The 14,766-nt window shown below is 47.0% G+C and overlaps 1 protein-coding gene across 3 annotated transcripts in view; it reads left to right on the forward strand.

The window, feature by feature from the left end:
• nfixb (nuclear factor I/Xb) overlaps positions 1-14,766 on the forward strand; it is a 506,674-nt gene that overhangs the window by 2,572 nt on the left and 489,336 nt on the right. The gene's annotated exons all lie outside the window — the stretch shown is intronic.

The following is a 14,766-nucleotide window of genomic DNA, read 5'->3' on the forward strand; positions in this document are numbered from 1 at the left end:
GACACTGCGGCTAACTTGATCATTGGTAAATTCACCAGTGTTTGTTCTCCTTATAAAAGCGGTGAACGATAAAATATCAACAATGAAATGTAGACTTGTATCGGATATTGTGACCAGTTTACATTTGTTTGTAGCGGTGGTTATTTTTCCCCCCCTCTCTTGTAATAATGTAATGCCACAGTGCAACATTGATGCAAAGCTTATCTGGAAGAGTCAGAAGAGCTTCTTAAAAGACACATTCTGGTGATTCCTCAGAAGAGAGCCGGAGCTCCCTGGGGGCGGGCAGGTAGGACCATGTACACCTCCAGTTCTTTTTTTTTTTACCGCCCAAAGCCCTTTCTTTCAAATGCTCTCAGAGTAAAAGTTTTATTTATTACTGTCACAAACAGGCTTACTGCAGTGAACATGTCAGAGAGGCGGGAGAGCTAAATAAGTTTGTTTTAAAATAAAAAAACATTTAGCAGTTATTAAGTTTATTTATTAATCACAAGACTTACATTAACACTGCAGTGGAAGTGTCAGAGGGAGGGAGGCGAGAGGGCTAAATAAGTTTGTTTTAAAATAAAAACAATGAAAAGTTTTTAAGTTTATTTATTAATCACATTTACACTGCAGTGGAGGTGTCAGAGGGAGGGAGGGCTAAGTAAGTTTGTTTTAAAATAAAGACAATTAGAGGTTTTAAAGTTTATTTATTAATTTATTAACTTACACTGCCGTGCAAGTGTCAGAGAGAGGGAGGGCTAAATAAGTTTGTTTTAAATAAAGACAATCAAAGGTTTATTTATTAATCACAAGTGAGGCTCACATTGACACTGCAGTGAAGTAAGTCACTGTGAAACTCCCATTAAGATCCCACAAGAATAAAATAGCCAATGTTTTGAAACAAATAAATAAATCAAATCAAAGGTGAAACTGCTTCCAGCCAGTCACCCTCATCGATTTGTGAGTGTCTGGGTCAAATTTGCTGCACCGGTGGCAGCAGGAATACAAAGTAAAATAGACATTGTGTGTGTGTGTGTGTGTGTGTGTGTGCATGTCACTTATCCAAAACAGAAGTGTCTCCAAAAGAGAAAACCAAAACAGAAGTGTGTACAGTCCTCATGAGGATTCCAGTTAGGTGCTTTTCGGCTGTAACAGAGAAGGTAGGCGGCGGGGTGAGGTAACTTGATCAAAGGCCACATGTGGGTGACGGTGAGGTGGCACATTGCTGTCAGAAGGTCTTACAGCGTGAGTAGTTTTTTGTTTGAAATGTAAAGTTTGGCCGTCGCTGTTTCAACATTACCCCCCCTTTCCCTTTTCCCTCCTCCTACCCTCTCACCCCTCCCCCCCAGCTTACCCCATTTTTAGATAGCCCCCACCCAGCCCTTTAGTTCCCCACCATTGCATGCAAACTCCCACGTAACGGTGGCAGAGAGCTGAGGGGGGGGGGTGGGGGTAGTGGGCACCACTTTTAGGTGCTGCTTATCTGTAATCGCTAGGTTTGGCCATTTACCTGTTCCCCCCACTCCTCCTCTCACCCACCCCCACGCTCGATAATATTAAATGTGTGAAGATAAAATTGGTAGATAAATGTCTTATAATAAGTTTTGGTTACAAGTGTGCAAGAGGGTCAGGGGGTGGACTTGCTTAAGTTTAGCATTCCTTTTATTACCCCTGGTGTTTTACTGTATCTGTGCAGGGGGGCAGCAGGGTGGGGGGGGGCGGTTGGTTGGAGAGGGACCTGAAACACTTTCGTTGAATTTGCTGAACTTGATGATGCATTGGGGGGGGGGGGGGGGGGGGCGAAGCGTGGGGGGGGGGGAGAGTGCAAATGTTACCACTTATTAATGTGGCGAGTATTGGTTTTATTTTATTGCTGCCGTTTCACTGTGTGGGAGATAGTGGAAATCGATATACAGTTGAATAGCGAGCACTGAACCTCACACACACGTACACACACACACACACTGCATTTCAGTATAGATAACTAACCGGGATCATTATAGATTTCATAGAATCTACAGTGCAGAAGGAGGCCATTCGACCCATCGAGCCTGCCCCCGACCATAAGCCCACCCAGGCCCTATCCCCGTCACCCCACATATTTACCCTGCTAATCCCCTTGACGCTAAGAAGCAATTTAGCACAGCTAATCCGACAAATAGGGCAGCACAGAGGTTAGCACTGCTGCTTCACAGTGCCAGGGTCCAGGGTTCGATTCCCTGCTTGGGTCACTATCTGTGTGGATTCTGTACATTCTCCCTGTCTCTGCATGGGTTTCCGCAGGTACCCCGGTTTCCTCCCACAGTCCGAAAGACGTGCAGATTAGATGGATTGGCTGTGCTACATTCCCCGTCAGTGTACCCGAACAGGCGCCGGAGTGTGGTGAATCAGGGGTTTTCATTGTAACTTCATTGCAGTGTTGACGTAAGCCTACTTGTGACATTAATAAATAGCCCACACATCTTTGAGCTGTGGGAGAAAACTGGAGCAGCCGGAGGAAATCCAGCCGACATGGGGAGAATGTGCAAACTCTGCACAGACAATGATCTGAGGCTAGGATCGAATCGAATGGGGGCCCCTGGCGCTGAGAGGCAGCAGTGCTGACCACTATGCCACCGTGCTGCCATTATGGAATACCTTATTCTCTATTTTGTCAAACATTTCCCATAAGTAAGATTATTTCTCCTCATTTTTTCAGCAGAATTACTGGGCAAGTTCATTCAAAGTTAAATTGGGAAAAAAAAATGTCGCAATTTTGAATTATTTGTGTCTGTGTGTGTATGGGTGGGATGGGGGTGGTGTGGTGTAGTGGGGATTCTATCTTGGAAAGAGAAATGTTAATGAAAGCACTTTTACTGTGATTGGCTCGTCAAATGTTATTTCTTTCCCAGAGCGTTGGGAACAGAGAGGGTTGAGAGAAGGTTTGAAGGAGGTCATAGAGTCATAAAGGTTTACAGCATGGAAACAGGCCCTTCAGCCCAACTTGTCCCATGCCACCCACTAAGCTAGCCCTAATTGCCTGCGTTTGGCCCATATCCCTCTATCTTACCCACGTAACTGTCTAAATGCTTTTTAAAAGACAAAATTGTACCCGTTTCTACTACTGCCTCTGGCAGCTCGTTCCAGACACTCACCACTCCTCAGTGAAAAAATTGCCTCTCTTGACCTTTCTGTATCTCTCCCCTTAAAAATAAATCAAATTCCAGATTTTCATTGGACTCAAGTTTCAATATCTTATGGGATGAGATTTGAACCTGGGTCCCCAGAGCACAACCATGGAATTACTAGTCTAGTGACAATACCACTACGCCACTCTCTCTCCATGAGGGGGAGGGTAGAGTAGATTGGGGGAAACTGTTCCCAAGGGTTAAGGGTCAGCGGAGACAACTGATTGAAGGTGATTGGTGAAAGGTGAATTGGGGAAAAGATTTATTTTAAGCAGAGAGTGGTTCGGATCTGGAGTGTGCTACACCAGAAGGTGCTGGAGGCAGATTTAATCATAGCTCGCAAAGGGAATTGGGTAAAGGCTGGTAGAGAAAACAGCATCAGGAGTACAGGCTAAAGGATGGGGTGGGGGGGTTTTGGAATGCAAAGGGCAGCATGGGCACAATGGGTCAAATGGCCTCCATCTGTGCTGCGACCATCCCCTTGTGTGACTTTTGCCCCCCTCCTCCATTGCCTTTGGCCCTCTTGTTGGAAAGGTCCCGCCTTTCCATGCTTATGTTTTGCGCACTGCCAAAGCCACCTATTTGCTAACCCATTTGAATGGTGCGGGGGATGTCAACCAGCACTGTCAGCGCCTGTTAAACAAGCCGCGGCGGCATAGTAATTAGCACTGCTGCCTCACAGTGCCAGGGACCCGGGTTCGATTCCCGACTTGGGTCTGTGTAGAATTTGCACATTCTCCCCATGTCTGTGTGGGTTTCCCCCCAGGTGCTCCAGTTTCCTCCCACAGTCCTGTCCTCTGAAGTGAGGCCCTTGCAAAAATCCAACCAATGGAACTTTAATCTTCTTGACAGGTCTGAAAGACGTGCTGATTAGGGTGCATTGGCCATGCTAAATTCTCCCTCAGTGTATCCGAACAGGCGCCAGAGTGATTACTAGGGGATTATCACAGTAACTTCATTGTGGTGTAAATGTAAGCCTACTTGTGACAATAATAAATAAACTTTAAACTGTTCTCCAGCACCTTCAACATTCACTCCCTCCAGCACCGATGCACAACGGCTGCAGTGTGTACCATCTGCAAAATTGCATTGCAGGAACTCACCAATGTTCCTTAGGCAGCTCCTTCCAAACCCACGACCACTCCCATCTAGAAAGTCAAGGGCAGCAGACACATGACAACACCACCACCTGCAAGTTCCCCTCCAAGGCACACGCCATCCTGACTTGGAAATCTATCGGCTGTTCCTTCACTGTCGCTGGGTCAAAATCAGAGAATCATAGAATCCCAACAGTGCAGAAGGAGGCCATTTGGCCCATCGAGTCAGCACTTACAACAATTCCTATATCTATAGGGTTAATACTGTGATATTAAATGATAACCCTAAATCTGTAGGGTTATAGATGTAGACCCTATCCCTATAACCCAAGTATTTACCAGCTAATCCCCCCGATATTAAGGATCAAATTAGCATGGCCAATCCATTCAACCAGCACATCTTTAGACCTGAAACCATCTCCCTAACAGCACTGTGGGTGTACCTACACCACATGGGATTGCAGCGGTCAAGAAGGTGGATCACCATCACCTTCTCGTGGGCACTTAGATATGGGCAATGAATGTTGGCCTAGCCAATGGTGCCCAAATCCTGTGAAATCACTAGGACAGTTTGCCCTTCTTCTTGACACTTGCCCTTCTTCACAGTGGGTGGGAGAAAATGCCAACCAACGCTGGGTAGAGCCCGACTGATGCCCGCTGTGGTACATGAGGAGATGAATTAGTAGCACTCTGAGAGTTAGGTGAGGGGACAAGGCACATAGTTCAGGAGATCGTCAAGGCTGAGAGAAAAATAAATCTATTGGGTCTTAAATTTTAATTGTGCAGAAAAAATGTGATACAAATGCTAAATAGTGCTGTAATTTTGTTTCATTCATTAATAGGACATGGGCGTCGCTGGCTGGGCCAGCATTTATTGCCCATCCCTAGTTGCTCTTGTTCAGAGGGCAGTTGAGAGTCAACCACATTGCTATGGCTCCGGAGTCACATATAGGCCAGACCGGGTAAGGATGGCAGATTTCCTTCCCTAAAGGGGCATTAAATTTTCCAGATGGATTTTCTCCACAATCGACAATGGTTTCACAGTCATTGGTAGGTACTTAATTCCTGATTTCATAGAATCACTGTAGTGCAGAAGGAGGCCATTCAGCCCCTCAAGTCTGCACCCACCGCAATCCCACCCTCCCCCTATTCCCGTACCCTCTCATATTCACCCTGCCAATCTCCCTGGAACAAAGGTCAATTTAGCACGGCCAATCAACCTAACCCGCACATCTTTCGGACTGTGGCGGGGAAACTGGAGCACCCGGAGGAAGCCCACGCAGGCACGGGGAGAATGTGTAAACTCCACACAGACGGTGACCGGAATTGAACTCGGATCCTTGGCACTGAGAGGCAGCAGTGCTAACCACTGTGCCGCCGTGCCACCCATTCTGCAAAAATTGGATTCAAATTCCACCATCTGCTGTGGGATTTGAACCTGGGTCCCCAGAACATTTTTGAAAACAGCACTGACATTTTTTTTTCACTCGCTTCAAAAGGACATTTGAATCATTTTATTAACAATCCCAACATGGAAGCATTTATGCATTGTGTATCATTTAATATTACAGTATTAACAGCAGTGTAGGTGTCGTGAATGTTAGCGAGCCTGGGTACTCAATGTTATTTTTGCCATTTTTCTCTGGGCTCCAAAGTTATTTTCCTGTCGCCTCGCTGTGATGCCTGAGGGTTTGGACAAACCTTTGCCAGTGTGATCTCTGACCCAGCCCTCGGCAGGTTGCCCGCCTTTGTGATGCCCTCACTTCCTCAAGGGTCTCGCGTCACCTTGCAGCATGTTTCCAGATAATTGGGTCTCTGTCTGGTGATGGTCGCTTGAGGGTCACAGCAGATTGAATACAGGAGTTGGGATGTCTCGTTGAAGTTGTACAAGACGTTGGTAAGGCCACACTTGGAATACTGTGTACAGCTCTGGTCCACCCTATTATAGGAAGGATATTATTAAACCAGGAAGAGTGCAGAAAAGATTTGCTGGGATGCTACCGGGGCTTGGTGGTTTGAGGAGAGGCTGGATAGACTGGGACTTTTTCCCCTGGAGTGTAAGGAGGCTGAGGGCTGATCTTATAGAGGTCTATAAAATAACAAGGGGCACAGATCAGTGGGATAGTCAATATCTTTTCTCAAAGGTAGGGGTGTCTAAAACTAGAGTGGTGAATCTCTGGAATTCTCTGCCCATTGAAGTGGTGGAGGCTATCTCGCTAAATATATTTAAGACACAGGTGGATAGGTTTTTGGCAGACAAGGGAATTAAGGGTTACGGGGAGAAAGCGGGAAAGTGGAACTGATCCACTACAGATCAGCCATGATCTTATTGAATGGCGGGGCAGGCTCGAAGGGCTAGATGGCCTACTCCTGCTCCTATTTCTTATGTTCTTATGTTCTAGAGGGCATAGGTTTGGGGTGAGAGGGGAGAGATACAAAAGAGTCCAGAGGGGCAATTTGTTCACACAGAGGGTGGCGAGTGTCTGGAACAAGCTGCCAGAGGTAGCAGTAGAGGCGGGTACAATTTTGTCTTTTAGACAGCTACATGGGTAAGACGGGTACAGCAGGATATGGGCCAAATGCGAGCAAATTGGGACTAGTTTAGTGGTTTTAAAAAAAAGGGGGCAGCATGGACAAGTTGGGCCGAAGGGCCTGTTTCCATGCTATAAGCCTCTATGATTCTAAATGGCAGGTGGGGTGCCCCTGTCTTGGTGCCTAACATGCCAAACTTCTGTGCCCCCCACCGGCTTCTTGTGTTCATCCCTCTTTCAGACCATCCGTTACCACTTGTCAATGCCACTTTCCCCCTTAGCTGGGTTGTGTCCTGCCTTTGGGACTGGCGGGGGGGGGGGGGGGGGGCGGTGGCGGGTAAGGGGTTGGCTACAGGCATCACCACAACACTGGCTTGCTCAACAAGGAATCACAATTAACTAGCAGGAAGGGTGCATCTGTAAGGACAGAAGCAATCCTGCCAATTTCTCTTCCTCCTGCACCCCCCCCTCCTCACACTCCACCCCCCCCCCCCTTCCCACTCCCCGACTCATCACAGTGCCCCTCCAATGCCATCTGGTGTGTCTTCGAGCAGCCCAGCCCAGCACTGCACTGAAAGACAACATCATGTTAAAAACTCTGTACAAAACCAATGACTCGGTCGACATAAAAGTTTATTTTTTTTTAAAAGAGAGAATGTGGGGGTTGGGGGGGTGGAGGGTGGTGATGGGGTGAGGTGGGGTGGGGGGGGGGAGTGGGGGAGGTGGGAGGAGGAATAGCCAAGCAAGGTTGAGACACAAATGTCAAAACATCTAAACAGATAATCTCCAGCCCAATACATAGTACAGGATGGGAAGTCATTTTTACCATCTGTTTAAATGCTATCATGCTCGCAACAGCAGTACTGCAAAGCCACACACACACATAAAGACACACAAACACATGCACACTTTCTCTCCCTCTCTCTATATTTCTCCCTTTCTTCCCCTCTCCCTCCCTCTCTCTCATTCTCTCCCTCTCTCTCTTTCTCTCCCTCTCTCTATATTTCTCTCTTTCTTTCTCTCTCTCCCTCTCTCTCTTTTTCACTTTCTCTCTTTCTCTCCCTCTCTCTATATTTCTCTCTTTCTTTCCCTCTCCCCCCCCTCTCTCTCTCTCTCCCTCTCTCTATATTTCTCTCTTTCTCCCCCTTTCCCTCTCTCTTTCTTTCTTTCTCTCTCTCCCTCTCTCTCTTTTTCCCTTTCCCTCTCTTTCTCTCCCTCTCTCTATATTTCTCTCTTTCTTCCCCTCGCCCTCTCTCTCTCTCTCCCTCTCTTTCTCTCCCTCTCTCTCTTTCTCTCCCTCTCTCTATATTTCTCTCTCTCTTCCCCTCTCCCTCTCTCTCTCTTTCTCCCTCTCTCCCTTTTTCCCTTTCTCTCTCTTTCTCTCCCTCTCTCTATATTTATCCCTTTCTCCCCCCTCCCTCTCTCTCTCTCTTTCTCCCTCTCCCTCTCTCTCTTTTTCTCTTTCTCTCCCTCTCTCTCTCTTTCTTTCTCTCTCTCCCTCTCTCTCTCTCCCTCTCTCTGTTTCCCTTTCTCTCTCTTTCTCTCCCTCTCTCTATATTTTTCCCTTTCTCCCCCTCTCCCTCTCTCTCTCTTCCTCCCTCTCTCTCTTTCTCTCCCTCTCCCTCTTTCTCTCCCTCTCTCTCTCTTTCTTTCTCTCTCATACAATAAACCTCCATGGCAAGGGTGCCCTAACATAAATCGAAAAACCCTTCAGCTCGATACTGAGATCTAGTCGTGCTCCAAATCCCTGGGTCATGCGAACAATGCATCTCCAGAAGTCACATCATTCAGTCCTTTTGTTACCTTGTGCCAATCAGCAGCAGCAACTGAACTATCTTTCAGCATTTTGGACTAGTGTGGGGTGGCTTATTTTTTTTTTGGTTTATCCCCCAAGGCGTTTTGTTACCCTGGCAAAGGGGGGGGAGGAGGTGGGTGTTGGGGTTGGGGGGGTGGTGGGGGGGAAGTGTGGTTGCAGTGGCGGCGGGGGGGAGGGTGGTGGTCGGTTTACTGGGCAAACGAAACCTCGCAAACAGCCAGCAACACCATTAAGCTGCTACTATGCGGGACTGCACAGAAGCAGATAGATTCCCTAATATGAAACCACCTGACTTGATGCAGCTGCTTCTGAGGATCCCAGTGGGTGCAGTGGCAATAATTTAAATAGTAAATTCTGTATATTAACAAAATCAGCCTGACACATGGGCAAATGGATGCAATGAGGTAATCTCATGCGCTCTGATTAGAAATGGCAAAGCCTTGTATTTCTGCCAGCTTCCGCAGACTGGCAGTGGAAGGATTTAAAGGGGACACGTCTTGCCTTGGGTCTACACTGCTTTATAGCGAGAGGCGGACTTGGTGAGCCAGAAACCATACCCAGAAACCCAACCTGAGACATTTCAATCAATTCCAGGTTAAAATATTAAAAAAGATTTACAGAAACAGTACCTGATGTGGAGGATATTTGATTGGATTTATTATTGTCTCATATATTGGGAACTGGCACATCTTTGGACACTAAGGGGCAATTCATCATGGCTAATCCATTTAACTTCCGCATCTTTGGATACTAAGGGGCAATTTGACATGGCCAATCCACTTAACTTACACTTCTTTGGATAATTTAGCATTGCCAATCCACCTAACCCACACATCTTTGGAGTGTTGGAGGAAACTGGAGCACCTGCAGGAAACCCACGTGGTGAGACTGTGCAAACTCCACACATGCAGTTACCCAAGGCCCGGAATCGAATCCGGGTCCCTGGCACCGTAAGGGGCGCAGTGCTACCATTGTGTGCCACCCCATTTTATCGCTTGAGTTTAAATTCCACCAGCTGCCATGGTGGGATGTGAACCTACATTCCTCAGGATTGCTAATCCAGTGACATTACCACTCTTGTCTCTTTCCATCCTTCTCTGACCGTGTTTCTCACCTCTGAGTCAGAAGGTAATGGCTCAGAGTTGCAGAGATTTATAGAACAGAGGACATAGAAAACTACAGCACAAACAGGCCCTTTGGCCCACAAGTTGTGCCGATCATATCCATACCTACTAGGCCTATCTATAGCCCTCAATCCCATTAAATCCCATGTACTCATCCAGAAGTCTCTCAAAAGACCCCAGCGATTTCACCTCTACCACCACCGACAGCAGCCGATTCCACTCACCCACCACCCTCTGAGTGAAAAACTTACCCCTGACATCTCCTCTGTACCTGCTCCCCAGCACCTTAAACCTGTGTCCTCTTGTAGCGACCATTTCAGGCATGGGAAATAGCCTCTGAGAATCCACCCTGTCTATACCTCTCAACATTTTATAAACCTCTGTCAGGTCGCCTCTCAACCTTCGTCTCTCCAGGGAAAAGAGACCGAGCTCCCTCAACCTATCCTCATAAGGCGTGCCTCCCAATCCAGGCAACACCCTTGTAAATCTCCTCTGCACCCTCTTAATAGCTTCCACATCCTTCCTGTAGTGAGGTGACCAGAACTGACCAGACCAGATTTGAGCACAGAGATCTTAGCCAAAACCGTCAACGCAGTAATAGAGGATTCCATTCCATTGGGAGCCCTATCTTTTGGACTAAGCACCAAGGCTCCAACTGCCCTCTCAGGTGAGATGCTAAAGACCACACCGTCATTATTCTAAAGAGCAGTGCAGAAGTACTTTCCAGGGCGGCACGGTGGCACAGTGGTTGGCGCTGCTGCCTCACAGCGCCAGGGACCTGGGTTCGATTCCCGGCTTGGGTCACTGTCTGTGAAAAGTCTGCACATTCTCCCAGTGTCTTTCCTCCGGCTTTCTTCAACGATGGGCAGGTTAGGTGGATTGGCTGTGCTAAATTGCCTCTTAGAGTCAGGGGAACGAGCTAGGGTAATACGTGAGATCACAGAGATAGGGGTTGCGTGGGATTGTGGTCAGTGCAGATCAGATGGGCCGAATGGCCCCCTTCTGCACTGTAGGGATTCTAGGAGTCCAAGACATTAATCCCCATGAATCAACATCGCTAAACAATAATTATCCAGCCATTGCCACTGGGATTTGAGTTCTGTGCTTCCTACTTTACAATAGCGACGACATTTTAGAAAGAGCTTCATTGGCTGCATAGGTCCTGAGTCCACGAAAGGTGCGATAGAAATGCAAACCCTTTCTTTCAAATCTTGTTTTGTTAATCCGCAAATCTATCTTCCACACTTTCCATCCTGGGACTGCAAATGTGCCAAACCGTTTTTTGATTTAATTTATTATTGTCACGTGTATTGTGATACAGTGAAAAGTATTGTTTTTTGCACATTATTCAGACAAAGCATACTGCTCATAAAGAATGAAAGGAGAGAGTGCAGAATGTAGTGTTACAGTCATAGCTAGGGTGTAGAGAAAGATCAACTTAACGCGAGGTAGGTCCATTCAAAAGTCTGACGGCAGCAGAGAAGAAGCTGTTCTTGAGTTGGTTGGTACGTGACCTCAGGCTTTTGTACCTTTTTCCCCAGTGGAAGAAGGTGGAAGAGAGAATGTCCGGGCTGTGTGGGGTCCTTGATTATGCTGGCTGCTTTTCTGAGGCAGCGGGAAGTGTGGACAAAGTCGATGGGTGGGAGGCTGGTTTGAGTGATGGATTGGGCTACGTTCACGACCTTTTGTAGCTTCTTGCAGTCTTGGGCAGAGCAGGAGCCACACCAAGCTGTGATACAACCAGAAAGAATGCCTTCTATGGTGTATCTGTTGGTGAGAGTCATCTTCTATTCCTCCTGCAACCTTCAGCCGCTACAGTTCTTAGACAATTATTGTAGCATGAAAAAAGGTGGACTTCAGCACACCGTCACTTCAGCGCAGGGTTGTAGGAGTGCTGCACTGCCAGAGGTACCATTTTCAAGACTCCAAGTATGCAGGGGATAGGGCCTGGGTAAAATCTGCCTGAGAGTTGGTGCAGGTGTCACTTGGGCCAAATGGCCTTCAGCATGTAATAAAAAGGCCAACGGGATGTTGGCATTTATTGCTAAAGGATCTGGAAAATAGAAGTAGAGTAGTGTTGTTGCAATTGTACAGGGTGTTGGTGAGACCACATCTGGAGTATTGTATCCAGCTCTGGTCTCCTTATTTGAGGAAGGATATGGTGACAGTCCAGAGGAGGTTCATTAGATTGATTCCAGGGATGAAAGGGGTGACGTATGAGGAGAGATTAAACAGTTTGTGCTTACACTTGTTGAAGTTTAGAAGGACGAGATGGGATTTGATGGACGTATATAAAATTCTAAAAGGGATTGATAAAGTAAATGTAGACCAAATGTTTCCCCTTGTGGGGCAATCTGGAACAAGAGGTCACAGGTGTAGGTTGAGAGGCGGGAGATTTAAAACTGAGATGGGGATGAATTTGTGGAACTTGCTGCCCCACAGCGCGGTGGGGTCTGAATCATGGAATGGATTCAAGAAGGAGATGGATATATTTCTGATAGAAAAGGGGTAAAGGGAAGTGGGGAACAGGTGGGGAGGGGGATTGGAGACCAGGGAGAGATCAGCCATGATCTGATCGAATGGCAGAGCAGGCTCGAAGGGCTGAATTTGCCAACTTCTGCTCCTAATTCCTATGTTCCTAAGTTCTTCACTGTAGGGAATCTATGTTCTGCCTCACTCTCCACAATGAACTTTCTCCTGTAGAGATAGGTGTAGAGTTTTTCATGTCCCTACACGATTTTCAAAGGCCCTGTTTCTGTGTTGGAATATCAGATCTCAACTGGTGTTAGAGCTTTGGAGAGGAATGCCAATGATTCTCTCCCTTAAGAGACCATAAGACATAGGAGCAGAATTAGGCCACTCGGCCCATCGAGTCTGCTCTGCCATTCAGTCATGGCTGATATTTTTCTCATCCTCATTCTCCTGCCTTTTCCCCATAACCCCTAATCCCCTTATTAATCAAGAACCTATCTATCTCTACCTTAGAGACACTCAATGACCTGGTCTCCTCTGCGGCAAAGAGTTCCACAGATTCCCCACTCTCTGGCTGAAGAAATTCCTCCTCGTCTCTGTTTTAAAGGATCGTCCCTTTAGCTTGAGGTTGTGCCATCTGGTTCTAGTTTTTTCTACTAGTGGAAACATCCTCTCCACGTCCACTCTATCCAGGCCTGGCAGTATCCCATAAGTTTCAATAAGATCCCCCCTCATCTTTCTAAACTCCTCACTTGTGTGCCTTGTCTACTCTCTGCTGCAACATGCTCTGCCTCACTTTGAGGCCAAAATGTAGGCATGGCGTTTTGTACCACTGAAAGGGTGTGTTGCATATTGTCAACAGCCAAAGATTTTTCACCGAGATTTATGTTCCAATAGTTATTTTTGGCATTAACCAGCCCAAACCTGTTGCCCTTGGCAGCCCTGATGTGATCTTTTCCAGGTAGTAATTCCCCTTATTGCTGGATTCAATTCTTTGGAATCTAAGCAAATTCCCAGGCGTCTCTTTGGCTTCAGTCTCACCACAATAGAATTTACCCAGTCTGTAGGCTCTGTGATTCTGGTCATTCTCTTTCTCTTGGATCTCACTTTCCAGGCTTACTTTCAACTCTGTTGGTATTTGGGTGGGACAGTGGCACAAAGGCTGGCGCTGCTGACTCAGAATGCCAGGGACCCGGGTTCGATTCCCGGCTTGGGTCACTGTCTGTGGGGAGTCTACATGTCCCCCCAGGGGGGGTCTGGGTTCGTCTCACAGGCGTGCTGGTTAGGTGCTAAATTCACCCTCAGTGTACCCAAACAGGCGCCGGAGTGTGGCTACTAGGGGATTTCCACAGTAACTTTATTGCAATGTAAGCCTTCTTGCGACACTAATAAATAAACTAAAACTAGACAGGAAACAGCGGATTTCTGCTGGAATAGTACTGTGGATGAAGGTCTCCTGTTTACTGGGAAATCTGGTGTTAATCTCTTCAGAGCCAAGAAGGCAAAAAGGAAGTTTAATAGAATTCTTCAACATTGTAAGTGGTCTTGATAAAACAAAGAGAAATTATTTCCACCAGTGACCCAGAGGATGCAGATTTGAGATAACCGTGAAAGGACTGGTAGCATAGGGCATGGGGAGGCGATGGCCTAGTGGTATTATCGTTAGACTATTAATCAGCTAATGTTCTGGGGACCTGGGTTTGAATCCCGCCGCGGCAGATGGTGGAACTTGAATTCAATAAAAGGTATCTGGAATTAAGAATCTACTGATGACCGTGAAACCATTGTCGGAAAAACCCATCTGGTTCACTAATGCCCTTTAGGGAAGGAAATCTGCCTCCTTACTTTGTCTGGCCTACATGTGACTCCAGAGCCACAGCAAAGTGGTTGGCTCTGAGCTGCCCCGGGGGCAGCTAGGGATGGGCAATAAACGCTGGCCCAGCCAGTGACGCCCATGTCCCATGAATAAATGAAAGCATCGTGACAATATTCGGGAGTCTGCTTAGCTCAGTTGGCTGGATAGCTGGTTGGTGATGCAGAGCGATGCCAACAGCATGGGTTCAATTCCCGTACTGGCTGAGATTAGTCGTGAAGGCCCCGCCATCTCAACCTGAGTCTGAAGTGTGGTGATCCTCAAGATAAATGACCATGAGTTATCTCTCCCCATCAAAGGGGACAGCAGCTATGGTCATCTGGGACTGTGGCAGCTTTACCGTGCTTTTACCTTTGGTAATGTTACTGAGCTAGGAATGGAGTTGGCTGAATTGATGTACTGAAGGCAGCGTTCAAATCCCATCGTCACGGTGACACAGTGGTATTATTGGGATTAGTAAACCAGAGATCCTGGGTTCAAAACCCACAATTGCAGTATTCAATTAAAAAAAAATCCGATGACCATTGTTGGAATTCACCAGAATTCAATTAAAAAAATCTGGAATTAACAATCTACTGATGACCATGAAACCATTGTTGGAAAAACCCCATCTGGTTCACTAATGTCCCTTTAGGGAAGGAAATCTGCTGTCCTTACCTGGTCTGGCCTACATGTGACTCCATAGCCACAGCAATGTGGTTGAC

This window comes from Carcharhinus amblyrhynchos, chromosome 33 (genome assembly GCF_965287045.1).
Source record: "Carcharhinus amblyrhynchos chromosome 33, sCarAmb.v2.hapA, whole genome shotgun sequence".
Lineage (NCBI taxonomy): Eukaryota > Metazoa > Chordata > Chondrichthyes > Carcharhiniformes > Carcharhinidae > Carcharhinus > Carcharhinus amblyrhynchos.